Source organism: Chrysochloris asiatica, unplaced genomic scaffold (genome assembly GCF_000296735.1).
Source record: "Chrysochloris asiatica unplaced genomic scaffold, ChrAsi1.0 scaffold00326, whole genome shotgun sequence".
NCBI lineage: Eukaryota > Metazoa > Chordata > Mammalia > Afrosoricida > Chrysochloridae > Chrysochloris > Chrysochloris asiatica.
In genome coordinates this window covers 2,636,684-2,658,110 of record NW_006408844.1, presented here as the reverse complement: position 1 = coordinate 2,658,110, position 21,427 = coordinate 2,636,684, and the positions used below count along the sequence as shown (strand labels likewise).

The window sequence follows — 21,427 nt, the reverse complement described above, 5'->3', positions numbered from 1 at the left end:
ATAAACAGCAGTTCTTTGCTATTCAGTAGCAACCACTTCCCCGCACCCCCCCACCCCCGCCCCTTTCAGAGAGAACGATTTATTTGCTTCTCAAACTGACAGACTGTTTCTTCCTTAGGAAAGGGTGGTGAGTCAGCTACTGGTCTCGGAAGGTGGCCTTTCTCTTCTCCATGAAAGGTCATCCCTTCTCTCTAGTCACCAGTGACAAATGTTGAATAAAGTTTCTTCTCCAACTTATTTCCTTCTATTAATGTCATTTCAAAAGCTGCACTGACCGATTCCTTGGCCACTGCTGCTACAATTTTAGAATTGTTGGCAACTTTTTTGGCACACTGGATGGCTTCTTCAACCAGCGTCTCAACAGGAAAAATCTGCCTGCTTGGCTTCCTGGGCTGAGATCCGGTCATTGGTGAGGGCCATCTCCATTGCCAGCAACTTCCTGACAGCCTATGTGAGCCTTTGGGTGACCCCTGCATCTGGGCTGGTTCCAAGGAGGATCTTGGGTTGTCCAAACTGTGCCTTCTCCCCTATATAGATGATGTCGCACATCATGGCCAGCTTGCAGCCCTGCCTAGTGACTGCAGCGATCATTGGTTTCCTGGTGTAGGCCAGTTGATCCCAGTGGCTCAGGAAGCCTCCTGATTAGCAGTCTTGGAATGTCTGATACTGCATCTCCTTGATGTTGGCTCCTACTACAAAGGCTGTTTCCCCACCAGTGAGGACAACGGCCCCCATGGCCGTGTCTCCCTCAAAGGCCTCCAGTGCCTGGTCCAACTCTACCACCAGGCCATTACACAGTGCACTGAGTGCCCTGGGCTGGTTCAGCCCCATGCTGTTACTCTTCCCTTTCTTTTGGTGACCATGTACTTGAAGTGGGCACCTAAGGTGAAGGAGTACACTGCTGGGCAGCCAGCCCGGGGCTGCAGCAGGCCACAGATGTGGGGCAGCAGGACACCAGGGCAGCCATGGCACAGTCTGGACTGCAACCACTTTTGTCTCTTCTTTAGCTCTGTATTTCTAAATATGGTTGCTGTTGTTACATGCTGTCAAGTTGGTTCCAACTCATAGTAGCCCTGTATAGGTTTCTGAGGGTGTAAATCTTTGCAGAAGTGGCTAGTGGGCTTAAACTTTGTGATTCATAGTCCAGTGCTTATCCTACAGAGTGACCCTGCTCTCCTTCTATATACTAGGCTTTTGTTAATAGTTCTGATTATTTTATAGCACTCCTTTCTCACACACAACATTTTACCTCTTCTGCCTTATATTATATGGTAATGGTGGTTGTACAGAGTCAGGTCTGACACATAGTGACCCTGGGTAGGGTTTCCGAGGCTGCAAAGCTTTACAGGAGCAGAAAGCCTCATTTTAATCCTGCTGAAAGACTGGTAGATTTTAACAACTGATCTTGCAGCTAGCAACCCAGTTTGTAACCCACTAAACTACTAGGGCTCCTTCTTGTATGTTGCTGTTGTTAAGTGTTATTGAGTCAGTTCTTACTCATAGCAACCCTGTATAGGGTTTCTGAGGAGCAACTGGTGGGTTTGAACTGTTGACCTTATGGTTCACAGTCCAGTGCTGATCCTATAGCACCACACCAGGAGTCCTCTTATATACTGACTTTTTACTACATATGGAGACTCCCTGTCTTCCTCATGCTCTCAATATAGTCAATATCACATGCTTTGTTAAATCACTATTTAGTGTTTATATTATATCCACATAAACACTTCACTGCTGAGTCATGTAAGAATTCCTTTCTTCTACTTTTTTTTTTCCCTAAAAAGATAATTGCCTTTTTTTTTTTTCTTTCATTTGTTTAGGTTCTTAATGTACCTTTTGTTAGATTCTTGCCAAACTCTCTGAATAAAACAGTGAAAGCCTGCCAAAACGATTCACTATACCCAGGAACCTACACCAAGCCCATCCTTCCCCTTGGTGACACAGATACATATCCTGAGGTCCCCCACTCCAATCTGAACTGTCTGATCTTGAGACCTGCTATGGCATCATCTGGGAATTTTGTTTACTTCTCTCCAACAACAGGTGGAGCTGTTGTTTCCTGGGTCTCAGGCCTTCTTCCTTGATTTATGCCCTGCAGTAGCTTTCTGGGGAAGGGTAGCATGGGAGCTATGATTTTTGATACACTGAATATCTGAAGAATATCTTTATCCCATTCTTGCATTTGAATGATAATGTGCCTAGGTATAGCATTCTAGGTTGAAAATAATTTTCCTTTGGAATTTCTAAAACATTGCTTCACTTCCCACCTCCTCCCCACCCACCAACTTTGCATACCAGCCACTCCTTAGAAACTTATACAGGGACGCTCAGAGTTGGAACCAACTCCATGGCACTTAACAACAACAACAACAACAACAAAATGGCAATTAAGAAACCTAATAATATTCTGATGCCTGGCTTATGTATGTAAGCTGATTCTTCCCTCAGGGAAAATTTTAGGGTTTTCTTCTTCAACCCCAGCATCTGAAATTTCACAAAAAATAAATCTTTGTTTGGGGTATTTTACTCACTGTGTGAGAAAGGCACTAAATACTTCCTTTCAATGTAAAAACTTTTAGCCCCTAATTCTGACCATTTTCTGGCTTCTCTTTCTCCTCCTGCTCCACTGTCATCACCAGCCTACTTCTCCTTCCTTGTCATTTTCCGTTACCACTGGGTTTCTATGTCACTGTTTGGTTTAGGACTATGCTCCCTTTCCCCACTCACTGCCACCCCCACCTCCTACACACACACACACACACACACACACACACACACACACACACACACGCGAGAGGCTTCTCTTATTGTTAGTCTTTACAAATGAGATGCTAAAAAGTTCATCATGCACCCTATGTACTGGTAGTGCTTGCTGACTGAATTTCACTGTTCAGGCACATCAAGTAGATGGAGAACCAGCCCTTTCCATTAGGGGCCTGTCAGCCCCAGTAGCTCTCACGGCTGGAACTGTTTGCTTGCTGTTGTTTTCTAAATCCAGAGAAAAGTCCTCCAATCTTCTGCATTTTGAGAACTAGGAAAAGGGGTTTGGGGAACTCATTGTTGGTATATTAAACTTCCACGGAATCTCCTTGCTTTTAATTGGGTATCTTATTTTCTGGCTCAGTGGACTAAGCACAGTATTTCTGAAGTCAGAGCGTCTTGGGTTCCATTTTTCAGACAGTGAATCTCCATTCTCTCCCTGGGAGCGTGGAGGATGGGGCACTTGCTTGGTTATGCCGGGTAGGAAAAGAAAACGGGGATTCCTTCTTTGCTTTCCATGAATCCTCACAAGCTTTAGCTCTATTCTTGTCACTCCTATACTGTATGAGGTATTGTTGTTGTTGTTAAGTGCCATGGACTCAGTTCCAACTCATAGTGACCCTGTATAGGGTTTCCAAGGAGAAGCTGGTGGCTTTAGACTTCTGACCTATTGTTCCTGGTCCAGTGTTGATCCTACAGTGTCACACCAGCTGTCCCTATGAGGTACTGTTATTGTTGAAGTGGCATTGAGTTGGTTCCGACCCATAACGACCCTGTATAGAGTTTCCAAGAAGGTACTGTTGTTGTTGTTAAGTGTTGTTGAGTTGGTTCTGACACATAGCGACCCTATATAGGGTTTCCGAGGAGCAGCTGGTGAGCTTGAACCACCAATCTTGCAGGTCAAATAGGTTTGCAGTCTGGCGCATTAGCCCACAGTGCTACACGTCTTCTGGAGCTTTCTGTTTTGACTTATTTTGCTTCTCAGAGCTTTTATGTCTCAGTTTTCTCTATTCTGCCAAGTTAATCACTCATTTGTTTATCTGTAATTTTCTAAAAATTTGTTAGCTCTTTATCAGCTGATGTTATCACTTACAGTCTTTTTTTTTTTTTTTAAATCTTTGTGAGTTTACAGTTTTTAATGACTTTTTTGGAAGACAACTACCTGGCCAACAGACTGGAAAAGATCCACATTTGTGCCCATTCCAAAGAGAGGTGACCCAACAAAATGTGGAAATCATCAAACAATATCATTAATATAGCATGCAGGCAAAATTTTGCTAGAGATGACTCAAAAACAGCTGCAGCCATTCATTGATAGAGAATTTCCAGAGGTTTAAACAGAATTCAGAAGAGGACATGGAATGAGGGATATCACTGATGATGTCAGATGGATCATGACTGAAAGCAAAGGATACCAGAAAGTTGTTTACCTGTGCTTTATTGACTATGCAAAGCTATAGACAACATTGTGGAGAATAAGTATTCCAGAACACTTAATTGTGCTCATAAGGAACCTGTACATAGACCAAGAGGCAGTTATTCGAACAGAACAAAGGAACACTGAACAGTTTTTAAAATTTGCAAAGGTGTTGCCAGGGTTGTATTCTTTCACCATACTTATTCAATCTGCATGCTGAACACATAATCCCAAAACTGGATGATATGAAGAAAAATATGGCACCAGGACTGAAGGAAGACTCATTAACAATCTGCAATATGCAGATGATACAACCTTGCTTGCAGAAAGCAAAAAAGATTTAAAATTCTTATTGGTGAAGATCAAAGACCACAGCCTTCAGTATGGGTTGTACCTCAATGTAAAGAAGACAAAAATCCTCATCACTGGACCAATAAATAACATGCATGTAAATGGAGAAAAGTTTGAAGTTGGCAAAGACTTTATTTTGCTCAGATTAACCATCAATACTCTGGGAAGCAGCAGTAAACAAATCAAATGACATATTGCATTAGGCAAATCTGTTGCACAAGACTCCTTTAAAGTGTTCAAGGGCAAAGATGTCAGTTTGAGGACTAAGGTGTGCCTGACCCAAGCCATGGTATTTTCAATAACCTCATATGGATGCGAAAGTTGGACAGTGAAAAAGGAAGACCAAGAAGAATTGATGCATTTGAGTTATGGTGTTGGAGGAGAATATTAAAACTACCATGGACTACCCCTTTCTAACAATGAAACTCAAAGTGAACACACCAACAGTTTTGTATGCTGGCTGGTGACCACCTGGTCAACTAGTGAGTGGAAGTGGGAGAAATACACCAATGAAGACAGGGGCTGAGTATGCCCATGTTCCACAGATACCTGATGGCCTTGAGATGAGAGAAAGAAGGGGAAGAGCTGGCTAGTTTGAAGTTCAGGGAGACGTGTGAACTCCTGAGCTCAAGGCCACTGACCTAGCCACTAGGGGCTGGAGCTAAGAGTGAAGCGGCCAGGTGGTCTGAAGTGGAGGGGAAGCATGCGAGAACTCCCAAATTTGCAGAATGTACTCATTTGACCTAGCCTGGATGACTTGCTGACTAGATAACGAAGTTTGGTACAGGGAGCAAGAGTAAATTGCTACAACTTGATGAACTGGACCTTTGCTTATGGATGAAGTTTGCCTAAAATTCCAACTGAAAGGGCAAGATTCTTCATATCAAGGATCAAGCTTGTCTCCTCAGTACACTGGGTTGGCAGGGGCGGGCTACTTATACTTCAGTATCAAAACTGATGTTGTTGTTAAGTGCCGTCGAGTCGTTCTGACCCATAGCGACCCTGTATAGGGTTTCTGAGGAGCAACTGGTGAGCTGGAACTGCCGACCTTGCCGTTCAAACGGCTTTGCAGTCTGGCGCATTATCCCACAGCACCACACCAGGATTTGGGGGGGCTATAAAGGCACGGGAGTCCTGGTGTGGCACTGTGGGCTAATGTGCTGGACTTCGAAGTCAGTTTGAACCACAAGGTTGATGGTTCAAGCTCACCAGCTGCTCCTTGAAAACCCTGTACAGGGTCACTATGGGTCAGAACGGGCACAATGGCACTTAACAACAACAACATAAAGGCAGGAAGTGGCTGGCTTACAAGCTTTCACAAGGATGCTTAGTGTTAGAATGATGTGGGTAGGATAGAATCCCCACTGAATAGTTTTCCTCTTGCCCAGATGGGTCTGGTGATGATAGTGATAGGATTTTATGATTTAATTGTGAGTAATTTTTATCATACTTCGAACACACTGTCAGGAGGGACCAGTCGCTGGAGAAGAATATCATGTTTGGTTAGGTGAAGGGTCAGAGAAAAAGAGGAAGACTCCCAGCGAGATGGATTGGCAATATGGCAACAGCAATGAATAGCAACAATTATGAGGTTGGCGCAATACTGGGTGGTATTTCTTTCTGTTGTGCGTAGGGTCGCTATGAGACGGTACCTAACAAAACAGCCCTGGTAGCACAGTCAGTTAAGAGTTGGGCTGCTAACTGAAAGGTTGGAATCTACCAGCTGTTCTGTCGGAAAAAGATGAGGCTTTCTGCTCCCATTAAGATTTACAGTCTTGGAACCCTATACAGGGTCACTATGAGTCAGAACCAATCTGACAGCATGAAGCATCAGCACCCTCACTATACGATATTTTGCATACTTCTTACCACTCTGTCAGAGAGCTCTTCCCTGTCTCCAAATCGCTTTCTACATAAAGCTACATTCAATCCATTCTTAAAGAGCCAACTGAACTCCATTTCCTAAGGGAAGCTCTCTATGATTACTCCAGGACAAGGGGATGTTTTACTCCTCTCCCCAAATCCCTTCCTACACCACCTTTCCATTTGCTCTCTTTGGAAAGTCTTAACTAGTTGAATAGGTAGTTGGAATGGGAGAGAATGAGGCACGTCACAGTGGAATGATCATATGCTGAGATACAGAATGAAAGAACCCAGGAGCTGTCAGGCAGGAAACCTCTCAACTTCTCACCTTTGTTTGTTGTTTCATTTCTCTTTCTATACAAGGAGACCTCTCCTAAAATTTTATCTAGATCCTTAGTGTTCTACTTTACTGGAGAAGCTAATTAAAGATGATAAGAGTGATGATGATGAAGGTGAATAAGTGGATGAGTATAAGTAGAAAAAGGAGATGAGGAAAATGACCTAGACTATGATGTGAGGAGTCCTGGCATGGTGCTGCAGGATAATGCACTGAACTGCAAGGTTGGTTTGAACAACAAGGTTGAGTTCAAACCCACCATTGGCTCTTCAGAAACCCTATACAGGATTGCTGAGTCGGAGCCAACTCTACAGTACTTAACAACAACATGATGTGAAGAAGGATCAAACTCCAGCAGAGAGTAAATCAACAGTGAAGCAGGCTATATGTGGCCTTGAGGAGAGTCTTCACTGTAATAGCGTAAACTCAACTACTACCTTCTCACAGCCTTTATGGTTTTGTATTTTTTTGGTAGACGCTGTACTTTTTGTTAAAGGAAAGGAATTAATTTTAAAGACAAACTTGTTCCAACTATCATTTTGACTATAGTTTTTCTGCCAGATATGTGGAATGCATAAATTCTCTCAAGCATGTTCATTCATTGTTACATAATTTGGTTCTTGTGGAGTATTTTTATCATATATCTATTAGACTACAGCTTATGTAATTTTGACAGAACTGATAAATGAAACAAATTTCTTGCTTGCAAATCATTTTCCTGTAGAACTAAAGTATTCTTTTTCAGCCAGGGGTTGAATGGGTTTAAGTTTGCTTGCATTAGCTGTGCCTTTCATTATCTTGTTATGGAAATGCAGTGACTTATACTAAAAGAGACAATTCATTATTGCTATTTTTTTTTTTTAAACTTTGTGAGAACAATGTGTGGTTAAGAATTTCTAGTAAGACCATATGTGATAACTATCAGATTGCTTATGGATTTTTGTGTTTTAGTGATACAATTAACTACATTGTTGCTGTGTGCCATTGAGTTAATTCCAACTCATAGTAACCCTGTATAGGGTTTCCAAGGAGTGGCTGGTGGGTTTGAACAGCTAACCTTTCAGATCACAGTCCAGTGCTTATCCTATATGAAGACACTTAACTCATAGAATGGTAGTTGGTTGCCACAGGGAAATGAATACAACCTAGTTATTTTCAGAAGTTAACCTCATCCTATTTAATTGTGCTTTCCAATGTAACCTCCATTAACTAAGCAGCTTTTCTTTGTGGCTAGGTCTACCTTCTGCTTCTCTGTTGTTGTTGTTGACCCATAGCGACCCTGTATAGGACTTCCAAGGAGTGGCTGGTGAGCTTGAACTGCCAACCTCGTGGTTCAAACACACTTTGCAGTCTGGCGCATTAACCCACAGCACCACACCCCTGGAAAGGATGAATTTACATAATTTGACAAGGCTATGTCAAGTTTTCTGTTTGTTTGTTTTTGTTTTTGCAACCTAAAATAAAAATGTCAAGTACAATTTTTTTTTAAAATGTAAGTGGATCCTTATCATTGAAGGCCAACATACTATCTATGTTCTGGATTTCATGCTCTCCAGCCTCAACTTGAGCTATTACTTATTGCCATTTTTTGGTTATTAATTTTTTTCTTTAAGCTTTCTATTAGCCATTCTTCCTCAATTTGTCTTTAGACTTCACAAGCAAACCCAAACTTTCTTTCTCAGTTTTACACATAGCCCTTCTAGCTTCTGTCCTCAATTCTTTCTCTTCACAGGTAAGCTTCTTAAAAGCGTGGGCTGCACTCACTAACTGTCCTCTCACCTCCTGTCTGCTGTCCTTAATTGGACACTCTTAATTTGGTTGTTCTACCATAATTACTGTAAAGAAACTGGTCTCTTCAAAGTCATTGGTGACCCTTGCTGAGCCTGGTAGAAATGAATGTTGTTGTTATTTTTGTTAAGTGCCAACCAGTTGGCTCTGACTCATAGCGGCCCTGTAAAATGTTTCTAAGAAGATAGGTTTGAACTGCTGATTTTGTGGCTAGTAGTCCAGTGCTTATTTTACAGTGCCATCCGAGGCCCCCATAAATGAATGGGTCCTTGATAAAGTGACTAGGTATTTGATATTTTAAAATTAATTAGTAAAATAAATACAGTATGGTAGGTAACGAGAAGCATCATGACACAACTGAATGTGTTTAGATGTAAAAAGATCTGGGTTTAAAAAAAAAATGATCTGGGTTTGAATATCAGTGCTTTTGCTTACTAGCTGTTTGACTGGGTAAGTCACTTCACTCCTCTGAGTTTTCAGTTTCATTATCTGTAAAATGGAGATGCTGTCTGCTTTGGAGAACAACTGTGGAGCTTAAATAACCTAAGTAAGGGTCTCAAATAACATCTGGTACATGTTGTTGTTGTTAAGTGCTGTTGAGTGGGCTCCGACTGTCAGCAACGCTGTATAGGGTTTCCAAGGAGCAGCTGCTGGGTTTGAACTGCCGTCCTTGTGGTGGTTCACAGTCCAGTGCTGATCCTACAGCACCACACCAGGACTCCATCTGGTACATGTTGTTATTATTAAGTGCCTTCGAGGGCTTACTGTTAAATTACTGACCTTGTGGTCCAGTGTTGATCCTACAGGCCACACCAGGACTCTATCTGGTACATATTATGTGTAATAAACAATATCATTATTATTAATACATAATATACTCTATATTATCATTTCTTATACTACTGAAAGGAGTCCTAGTGGCACTGCAGGATATGCACTGGACTGCTAACTGCAAGTTCAGCAGTTCAAACTCATCAGCTGCTCTATAGGAGGAAGATGAGGCTTTCTGCTCCTGTAAAGGTTTCCAGCCTTGGAAACCTTATTACTATAAGTATGAACTGACTCGATGGCAGTGGGTTTGATGTTTCTTGCTTTGGTACTACTATAGCATCTAACACTAGACTGTGGCTGAAACTGGTACTCAGCAATGGCTTAGCAGTGAATTAGGACAGGATGTAGAAATAGAAGAACAAGAGTTACTTCAAATCAAAGGAAAAAATCTTAAGTCTAACATTCATTTCTCAGATACTAATTTTTACTAGCATCTGACTTCAAGCACTCCAGAGAGACAGTGACTAACACATGCCCATGTCAATTTGTTTTTAGAATAATCAATAGTGAAATGAAATGCATAGAGACCGATATATGAGGTGGCAGTGAGGTAACCAGAAGACCCCAGTGATAGAAGCTGTTTTGTGGACCCAGGCAAATCCCTTTCTTGCTTGGTCTAGTTAAAAACAACAAGGTGTAAAATCAATCGGGCAGCCTCTAAGTGTAGAAAGTAGGGGAGGAGGAATGTTAGAGCCCAAACAGGCTCTCCATGTTGTAGTGTAAACTGTACTGGACTAGATCACCTCTAAAAAGGTGTCTTCTCTAAAAGAGGACAGATTAAAGCCATGCAACAAGATACTTTACTATAAAATTACGGTTGTTGTTGTTAAGTATTGTTGAGTTGGTTTCAACTCATAGTGAGCCTGTAAAGGGTTTCCAAGAAGCAGCTGGTGAGTTTGAACTACTGACCTTGAGGTTCCCAGTCCAGTGCTGATCCTACAGCACCACATATTTATAATGCACCTAAAGACTGAACATCAATACATCCAGTTCCATTTGCGGTTTGAGCACTTTAGATGATGTCAGAAGTTGAACTTGGCAAAGAGGATGTCTAATCTCTACTTTTTTACTTGAGGGGGTATGTATGATGAAAGAGTCTCTAAAAGCTATCTCTTTGGACACCTCTGGAGAAGTGAATAGGAATGGATTCAGTCTTATGCAATACCTTGCCAGACAGATACTTTAAGAGAGGAACAAATCTAATTTTTAAAGTAATTTTTGAAGAAGTTAACTTCCTGGTAAGTAACTTAGTAACACTAGGAATGAAAAGAAGAACCTAGATCAAGGAAGAAAGGAGAATGATAGGGAAAGGAAAAGAAAGAACTATATTTACCAAGGTCCTATAAGTCCTATTCACTCAATCAATAAATACTTATTATTCTCTAGGCTGGCTCGGCACTGCGAATCAGCTCTCTATGTGAATGACAGGCCTATAGTCACCATATGGATGTAACTTTTAGCAAGTTACAAAACTAGTCCGTGCCTTGTCTATAAAACAAGGCCAATAATATAATATGGTTTCTTATGATTGTTGTAATAAGAGTTCAGTTAAATTTTTTGACACAGAATACAAGTTCCTGAAGCCTGATTTATATAGGGTCTTCATTAAAGCAAAACTGCTGAGGGTCTCAAGTGGTAAGCTAGAGTTCCAACTTCCTCTTGTCAGCAGTGAGAGTCTACTACAGAATTTTAACGAGAGTGAATGAGAAAACCAATTCCAGAGACAGCTGTGAAGGATTGGTTAAAAGATGGATGCACTTTTTTCTCTAAGAAATTTCACTTCACATCCCATCAACTCTGCCCTCACCAACTTACCATCTACACCACATTTCCTTAAACCTACCACACGGCTCATGGCTCATTCTGTTTTCACTTCTGACTGGGGAAAGTAGATGCCAAGAAACCCAGGCAAATAAAATATTGCTTAGGGTCTGTCTAACTGCCTCAAATTAGACTCTGAAATAAACACCTTTTGTAACAACTTCCTACAGCACCCCCACCCCCCACCCAAAGAGTTTAAGCAGTTTTCAAGTGGAATTTTGGTTTCAATTAATGTGAATTTCAGCTTCATTCTGATTGGCTTAGGACTCCATGGGAGCAATTTAAATTTTATTCAACTCTATGACTAATAGGCAACTAAGTCAAAAACTACAGGTAGATGATAAATTAGGAAGTGGGGAGCAGCAGTGATCAATGGTCTCCTTGGAAACATGAACAAATGCTATTGTCTACTAGCAACAAACAAAACTTACATTAAAATAACCAGGGAGATCTGGGTTCACAGTTACTCCAACAAGCAAGCAAACAAACAAAACAAAACAAAAAAACAACAACAACCGGAAAACCAGAGCAAACAATACATTTAGGCTGCAACAGACAACTATGACTATTCCGTCAACTCTCTCTTTTCTGCTTTCCTCTCCCAGGCCCCATTTTTGCTTAAAAATACAATACTTTCCCAAAGCCACATGTTGCTTTCACCCTAACTCACTGTACATTCACTGTGAGGCCAAGCAGATGAACAATAATGACATTGGAGCCATTGCAGTTGGAATAAACTAGTTTATATAGTATGATAAATGCTGCCTCAGTGACTAGATAGGGCTAGTTGCCGCTTTGGAGATCATATTCTAAAATAAAGTTGGATTGTACTTACGAGAAATAAATGCTGAGTTCTTGTACTCAGCAATCATCTTTCTATTGAAGAGAAAAGTCTAATTTATTATCAAAGCACTCCATTTTATATTCAGTTTTTAAACATACAAGTTTTCCAGGGGGCTCAGGAATCACTTTGTCATATAGGTTTTGGCAAAATTCAGCTTAGACAACACACACGCGCGCGCACACACACACACACACACACACACACACACACACACACATCATCTTTCCAAACTACATTAATCTACACATGGCTGCTTACTGCATGGTTTATTAGTTCCATATGGGACCTGAGCTAAACTTCATGATGTTTGATCCAAGCCGTCTGTTATGGTGAGGGAATGTGGATTAATACAATGTTTCAATGAAGGTTACTGAAAGATCAACACTTTCGTGATGGGATTAGAATGAATTTGACTACAAAGAGAATTGGTCTAGAGGATCTGAAAAATAAGAAATGAAAAACTCACATATGTACCAAAGCCTTAACTTTAGAGATTGGGCTTATATAGTAAAAAATCGCTGTAGGCCAAACTATCAATATTTCAATTCATTTTTAAATGCTAAGGTTTTACTGACATGAAAAGAATGACAATGAGATTAAGAATTTTTACAAAAAGGGCAACACCATGTCAAAAATAAAATCCACCTCCCTAGAAGAAAATATAGCTCTTTCAAATACATGGAAAAGCTACTTAAAAATATTTAATATGAGCAATACTATTGTTTCTTACAGTGAGACACTGCAATACCTACCTCTAAGGAAAAGTAAAAAACTCGATTATGGGCCTCTGGTTGCAAAACAGACCTAAGTACTTTCCCATCCATGTTTATAAGCCATGCCAGTCTTTTCCAAAATAGATGCTATAATGTAAACATTCAACATAGCTGAGGCCTGATATGCTTAAGTCTAAAGCCTTAGTTAAGCCTAAATGTTCTAAAGGCTAAAAAATGAAAACAAAACCAAAACACCTTCCTCCATTTTTCCTCTCAAAGTATTAATATCTCTTAGAGCTCAGTGGCACCTATGAGCATCTAGTCCACTTGCTCCATCTAACAAGTGAGACAAATGAGAGGTTAAATGGTGTACCTAAGGTTGAACATGTTGAGTCCAGAGACCTAGACTCTAAATTCACTGGGTCCTAACCACAGATTATTTTCTTTGGTGCTTTGTTGTACTTATGAGGCATAACTTCTATTTCAGCCAAACTTATCGTTATAAAATCTGTCATATTAAAAACACTTCAATTAAAATAGTCCTTTGCTTCAGAATCTTACGTTGGCCGGAAAACAACTAGAAGTGCTATTAAACTGAGGCAAACTCTGGAGCCAACCCGATCTTTAAGTGTGGTCTCTATTGCTGCCAATCCTGTGAGTTACTGAAGAGAACCAGCAAAGCATATTGCAAATGGAGAAGCAAATCAGACTTGGAAATTTGTCAAAGGCAAATCATCTCCTGCCAGCACCTGCAATCACCTTTAATTATCGATCATCAGAGAATGGTTATGTTCTCTGGAAGCTAAGGACTACCTGAATGGATAAACTTGTGTAGGATCCATGAGAGCAGACATTCGTACTGTCAGCTCCAGCAGGCCAACCGTGGCTCTTGCGCCTCCTGACAGTCCGGTGCTCAATAGCGATGTCAAATTACCATGTATTGACTTTGACCCAATCTGGATTTCTGATTCCTCGTGGAGTTAGACCTTACTCCTAAACTGCATCAACTCAGCATTTCTGCGTCTAGTTGCACCCTAGGTCTGTCTGTATCCTGGGTTTGATGCAACCTCAGTGTTGAGAATTGTACACTCAGTTCAAGAAGATCACAGTCTAATAGGAGAGGGAGTTTTCCAGAATGTTGTATATGTGGGATCACACATACATATGAGGGGGCTTCGAAAAGTTTGTGGGCAAATTCCATTATTTTTTAATAACATTTTCCATGAACTTTTTGAAATCCCATCCTTCATGTTGTTGCATGTATAGATAGGATGTTCCTTTTCATGACTGAGTAGTATTCCATTTTGTGGATGTTCCACTAATTGTTTATCTAATACATTAGTTAATGGATATTTGGGTTGGTTCCAGTTTGGGCTATTATGAATTAAGGTGATACAAACATTTGGACACAGGTCTTTGTTTGGACTAGTGATTTTTACTTCTCTTAGAAAAAAATCATAGGAGTGGAATTGCTGGATTGAACGGTAAATATGTGTTTAACTTTATTAAGAATGCCAGTGATTTTACAAAGTAGTTATACAATTTCGCATTCCCAGTAACAATGCTGAAGATTTAGAAGCTCTGCATCATTGTGAGCATGTATACAGCGAGTTTTGAAATTTTTAGCCCTTTTAATAGGTGTGTAATAGCATCTCACTGGGGTTTTTAATTTGAGATAAGCACTGGACTCCTAACCACAAAGTAGGCAACTTGAGCCCACCAGCTGCTTCACAGAAGAAAAACGAGCTTTCTGCTCCTATGAAGATTTATAACCTCGGAAACCCTATACAGGGGTTGCTAATGAGTTGGAATCGACTCAATGGCAGTAGGGCATGAGTGTGGGTGTGACTAATGATATTGAGTATCTTTTCACATGCTTATTTGCCATCCTGATCTTTTCTTCTGTGCCCGCTAGAGTTTCTGTGAGCTATCTAATGTTTTCTGATGAATACCTAATACCACTAATTTGTATCTTCTAATTATAATCTTGGAGTCCTGGTGTGGTGCTGTGGGTTAATGCACTGGACTGTAAAGTTACTTTGAACTGCAAGGTCGGTGGGTTCAAGATCACCGGTGGTTCCTCAAAAACCCTATACAGGGTTGCTATGGGTCGGCACCAACTTGATGGCACTTAATAACAATTATAATCTTGAAATTCTGGTGTGGCACTGTAAGATCAGAGATGGACTGCAAACCACAAGGTGGCAGTTCAAACCTACCATCTGCTCCTTGGAAACCCCATATAGGGTCACTATGAGTTGGAACCAACTTGACGGCACTTAACAACAACAACAATTATAATCTTGAAAATGAATATTAAAAGTACCATGGAATTCCAGAAGAAAAATCCTAATCTGTGTTGGAAGAAAAACAGAATGCTCCTTAAAAGCCAGGATGGTAAGACTCTGCTGTTCATATTTATGACATGTTATCAGGAGGGACCAGTCCCCTAAAGAAGGACATTATGCTTGGGAAAGTGTACGTCAGCAAAAAAGAGAAAGACTCCCCAACAAGATGGAACGGGACAATGACAGCAGCCATTGGCTTAAGTGTAACGATTGTGAGGCTAGCACAGGACCAGGCTTTGTTCTGTTATGCATCGGGTCGCTGTGAGTCGCAGCCAACTCAGGGGCACCTAACAGCGACAGCCATTCTAATATGAATACTTCCAAATTAATAACCCTACAATGAATTATTTTTTGTTTTGGTCTAGTTAGAGTAGATTCTATTTACTGTTACAATACAATACTATGCGCAAAGAGGAGCCACTGAGTTCTTAAGTGTGAAGAAAACAAAATGAAAATGAAAATGCTATTAGTATGAATTCTTTCATTCAGGTAAATACAAATTAATAGAGCTTAATTAGAATGCCAAGTGCACTTCAATCTGTTACTATTAATTTGACTTCATAAGGAACACAGAAACCTATTCCAGCTTTTCCCCACCAAATACCTAGCATGACCATTGGTACAGATTACTTAGTTCAACAGTTACTGAGCAGGTGTTTTGTTTGTGTGTGATGGTGATGTTGGAAATGGAGACTTGTATGTGACACTTTTTATAACAGGAAAAGTTTTGAAATAATCTGAATATATGGCTACTACTTCTTTGCTCAGTTTCTCTGGCAAAATGCTAATGGTGTTAATGATAATGAAAATAATGCTACAGTTGCTAATACATTTGCTGGGTCATTAATGATGTACCTCGCATTATGCTAAGCCTTTTATACTGTATTATTTCATTCAGTCCTCATTATAACCCTCTTCTAGTTGGAAAAAATGAAGAAAAAGATAAATATAGTGAACTGTCCACGATGACAGAGTTAATAAATAATAGGGTTGGGATTTGCACACTAGGTTTTCTGGCCCTGGAACTCTGAACTCTTAAGCACCTGAGGAGGCTGATGATAATGGTTAATATCTACAGCAGTTACTATTTTTCTCAATTTATAATCTATGCCTAACATGGAACTAGACTGTTTACACATGTCATCTCATTGAATCTTCAAATAACCCCATGAGGTAGGTGCTATGATTCCCACTATATACTTGACAAAAGTGAAAAATGTTCAAGGAATTGTTTGAAATTTCACAGGCAGCAAGGAGAAGAGCTGAGATTTGAACTCAAGTCTGATACTTTACATTACAGCCTTAACATTACTTAGCAATGATTTAGCAAACAATTGTCTAGCAAAGACTGCGTTTTTTCATTTTTCATTTAATTCCAATATTCAGAAAGTGAGCCTCAACTTAGTGTCTCATCAGAGACACTAAGCATTTGACAATAACATCTCTACTTAGCTGTTGTTCAGCTATGCTATACATATTTAGTCTTAAATACAGCCTCTTAATCATTTTTTAATTCTCTGAACTCTTTCCAGCTTCCCTTAAAGAATTTTGTAATGAGGTGCCCCAAATAGAACACAGTTTTTCAGAATGTTCTTTTCTCTCATCAATGACTGCATTTTTCCTTAAAATATTAATTTTTACTACAATATCTACTGCATGCCTTTTAAGTTTTTGTGACATTCCTCTGACTTCACTTGAATTGCAACAGAGTCCAAACTCCAAAGTCCACTGTTTAGTCTCTCTGGTTGATCATAAATAAATGGAGCTTCCAAAAGAGAAGACCCAGCAGTGAACTTGCCTGCCAGTGCACATTGCTCCTTTTTAACTGCATAGATGCTCTGACAAGTTGGGTTGGAATAATTCTAATCCTTCTTTCACCTCACAATTCAAGTAAGTAAAAGCAATTAGTTCATGAGCCATATAGTGCAAGTCTAGTACTTGAAAGGTGTGAAGAGTGAGACAGGGTATCAGAAAACGGCTCAGTCATGGATGACTGGCAGACAGAACCTATAAGAAAAGCATAACTTTCCATGACAACTTTCTTTGAATGGCCAGGTTGTTGCTGTTGTTATTATTGATACAGAGTTTCCAAGAGCAGCTGGTGGGTTTGAACCTCCAACCTGTGGTTGCCAGTCCAGGGCTTACCCTACAGTGCCACACCAGGGCTCAGGCAGAATTTTCAGATGCCCCTGAAGGCCTTTACCCACCTGGTATTGTGCTCCCATAATTATGTTACGTTATAGGGCTAAGGGAGATTATCTAGGTATGGTGCTGCAGGATAAGCACTGGACTGCTAATCACAAGGTCAGCAGTTCAAATCCACCAGCCGCTCCTCAGAAACCCTATACAGGGTCACTATGAATCAGAACCGCCTTGACGGCGCTTTAACAGCAGCAGCAATAATAATGTAATCACAGCAGCCTTTAAAAAGCAGGGTTCTCTACGTGGTTGCAGAAGAAAAAAAGAGACTCAAAATGTGAGCACACTTGCTGAAACACTGCTGGTCTGAAGATGGAAGGGCCATGTAAGAAGAAAACGGGTAAGCTCTAGGAGCAGAGAATGGCCCCAGCTAACAGGCAGCAAGAGAGTGAGCACTTCAAACCGATAGCTTCAGGAAACTACGTTCTGCCAACAATCTGAATGAGCTTGGAAGAGGAGTTTTCCCAGGTTGGCACTGTGATTTGAGTCTTACAAGACTCTGAGGAGAGAAGTCAGCTGAGCCCACCAAGATTTCAGACCCACAGAACTGTGAAATAAACTTGTGGTGTTTTAAGCTGTATATTTGTGGGATTTATAACCAAGCACTAGAAAACTAATACAGGTGGGAAAGGTTATTTCTATCTTTTACCTGAAGATATGAGGGTGACTTCACGGGAGCTGCTCCTTGATGGTAGATAGGAGGGAGATGTAGGAAGACTAAGAGCATGCATTTCTGGGAACTTAATCCAATACTTACAATCACCATTTTTGTGTGTCTACTATGTGTCAGGGACTCCTGGTGTGGTATTGTAGGATCAGGATCAGCACTGAACTGCGAACCACAAGGTTGGCAGTTCAAACCTATCAGTTGCTCTTTGAAAACCCTATACAGATTTGCTACAAGTCAGAACAGACTTGATGACACTTAATTTACTTATTATACTTACTTGCTATGTATCTGAACAAGGGCAGAGAGATTTTTGGATAGAAAATATTTTGAAAACTAAACACATTCTGGAACATTCTTTTCTATTGGCAATTTAGGTGCCCAGGGAGAAGAGGCTAAGAGACACTGAAGAATAATCCCTAATTTCATCTACTTTTGTGAGTCTGAGTTTTTATTCTACAGAGATGATATTTATTTGAGATAATCTGGAAGATCCTGTCAGGATAAGAGCCAAACTTGAATGTTCAAACTTACACAAGACTGCTCAACTAAGAAATGCACCAATAATTGGCTCAGAAAAACGAAAGCTTTGGTAGTTACAGCAAAGCACAGTAATAAGGGACCTTCTTTATTAAACTGCATATAATAGTATTTTTCAAGTATAATGATCCTAAATATCACAACATAAGTAAAACAAGAATGTCTACTATGACAATTAGCTAATATTAGAAAAGAGAAAAAAAAATCAGTTATAAAAATTGGAAAAGAAGTGGTTTTCCACTTCTTTACAATGATCAGCTTTACAAATATGATTACACATCTAGAAAACCCAAGTGAATCAACTAAGAATTCATCACACGCCATAGATAATTTCATATAAAATGTATATTTTTAGTACTTTAAAGATGTTCTTCTACTGTCTTCACACTTACATTGTTTCTAATGAGTGCTGTTAAGTGCTGTCCGGTTGGATGGAGTGGCTGCTGAGTTTGAACCATCGAACTTGAAGTTCAAACTGACCTTGAGATCAAGTGCTTCTAATGAGTAGTATTTTACTCATGAGTAATATTTTAAATTGTTATCCTTGTATGTAATATGTTGTTTTTCTCTGTCTTCCTTAAAGATATATTTCTTTCCCCATGTCTCTCTTTTTTTTTTTAGAAGCAGTTTTACCATGGTGTGCCTTGGGGTGGGAAGGTATGCCTGTGTGTTGTATTTAACCAGTTTAGGGTCTGTTGTGCTTCCTGACCATATGTATTTATGTCTTTTATTTTTTATTTTTAATAGTGAACCTAAAGTAGTATTTGCACTGTGTATTGATAAGGCCCACTGTTTAAAGAAGGTAAAAAGAGTATTATAGGAGCAGAAGCGTTTCATACTCCATCACCTTAGCTATTTACTGGTTGTGTAAACTTGGAAAACCTCAGTGAACCTTCTGAACCTCAATGTCTTTGTCTGTGAGGCAAAGATAGTAAGATCTCAAGGGTTTTATGCATTTTATTATTTTTCTCTTTCCTTTTTATTTTTGTTTGAGATTTAAGTTGGTTTTGTGAACTTAAATAAAATCTAGCATTGAATAGTATGACAAAGAGCCTGGGCACATGGAAGCTGATCATTAAATGAAATGTTATTCTTATTGGCTTAATTAGGAAAATGTCTCACTGTATTACATTTGGATTGAAATCTGAAGAAAAGGGTTATGATTCTGATAAATAAGGAAGATATTCCAAGGGCTAGGAAGGGCTAGGAAAGTCCTTCCCTACTGAAGAAACAAAGGCATACTGCACCAAAGAACCAGTGTCAGAGACTTATTTACAGAATGGGAATTGCTCCTAGCTGTTTAAAAACCAGAGCACATGAGCACATGAAGACTACAGCATAAGGCAAGTGAAGCTGGGAAAGATTTGAACACAGTCACTACAGGGGAACAAAAAAAAGCTGATGTCCTCAGATAATGTAGCTCCTAGGGAGACAGACAAAACATAAGTACAGTGAGGAATCAAGAATTCCTTCTCTGTTGAAGCTTACTTAATATGGCCTTTTACCAATATATCTGACAGATTAAAATTGCAGTGGAAGTTATTGATAAATCTGAAAAAAAATGTATGTTAAATGCATAATTTTTCAGACAAGGTTAGAAACATATGTAAAGAATATGCCCAAGGGAAGGAGACAACTATCTTCATATCTGAAAGGCTGTCAGGAGGAAGGAGTAAAATGAAACCTTACTGAGCTCATGGGCTAAATTAACACAGATAGGCTGAAATCAGAAAGGGGACATTTGGAACCTGCCCGCTCCCATACAGAAAGGGGAAACATTTTATTTGCATGAGAACGAAATTCTTTTATCAGACAGTACTTGCCAACAATAGAATGGAAAGACCTGGATGCTAAGTGTCTCTTTTCTTCAGATGGAATAGTTACTATTGTTCTAGCTTCTGGTTCACTGTCATCTCTATTATGGTTAATCCCATCCAGAGATTTGGTTTTTATTTCAGATACTTTTCATTTCCAGTGTATTTTTGTTTCATTTTAAAATAATTTAAAAAATAATTTCCTTTCCTTGCATTTGTTAAAATGATTCCTTGATGAAATAATTCGAGGAAATTTCTCAGACCTTAATGACTTAAGTTTTGGACAGAAGGATTCACTAAGTGTCTAGCACAATGGATGGAAATAAACTCACACCATGTGGCACTGTAGGGTAAGCACTTGACTGCTAACTGCAAGGTCAGCGGTTCAAACTCACCAGCTGCTCCTCGAAAAGCCTAAACGGGTTGCTACGAGTTGGAACCAACTCAACAGCAACAGCAAGGGCAATTAGTCTGAAATTTCAGACCACTGGGAACAAGATTGGTGCTTACAAATTACAGAGAGAAAACCCAAGTAAACAAAAGAAAACAAGTAAACTGCCTGGTGCTGCAGTAAACACTGTGTGCAGTTTTCTGTTTGTGGTCCTCTTTCACTTCTTCTGAGACCACCAGGTCCCCTTTGTAGCTTTTCCTCAACACATAAGGAGACTTCATAAAGTTCATGGAAAATGGAATCAAAAGATAATGGCAGTTTTCCATGAACTACTCTTTGAAGCACCCTTGTATATCCTTTGGCTGCATCTACAAACGACTTCCTAACCAATTCACACTTTAAAAAATGTGAATGTGTGACTCAGTATATTTTAAGAGAGAGTTCATTAACCCCATGGCTCAACTTTGTGCCAAACATTGAATGGGTAGAAGGGGTGAAAAGTAACATGAGGGAGCTGTACATTCCTAGAGCGGTTGACCATTTGAGACCAGGAGTTCTCTAAGTGTTTGCCCAGAAACAGGGGTCAGAAGGCAGGAAATGGCAGGAAAGAAGGATAAATAAAGGTAGGAAACACAGCAGGGAGGTGGAATAAGTGCTGCTGCATTGTGGGGATTGCAATCAATGTCACAAGACGAAGTGTGTAGGAATTCTTGAATGGAAGAATGAGCTATTCTGTGAATCTT

The 21,427-nt window shown here is 39.9% G+C and overlaps 1 protein-coding gene and 1 pseudogene across 1 annotated transcript in view; both read right to left on the bottom strand.

Moving 5' to 3' along the window:
- The window catches only part of UVRAG (UV radiation resistance associated), a 354,636-nt gene that overhangs the window by 68,615 nt on the left and 264,594 nt on the right, over window positions 1-21,427 (bottom strand). The gene's annotated exons all lie outside the window — the stretch shown is intronic.
- LOC102830562 lies at window positions 137-6,487 on the bottom strand (annotated as a pseudogene).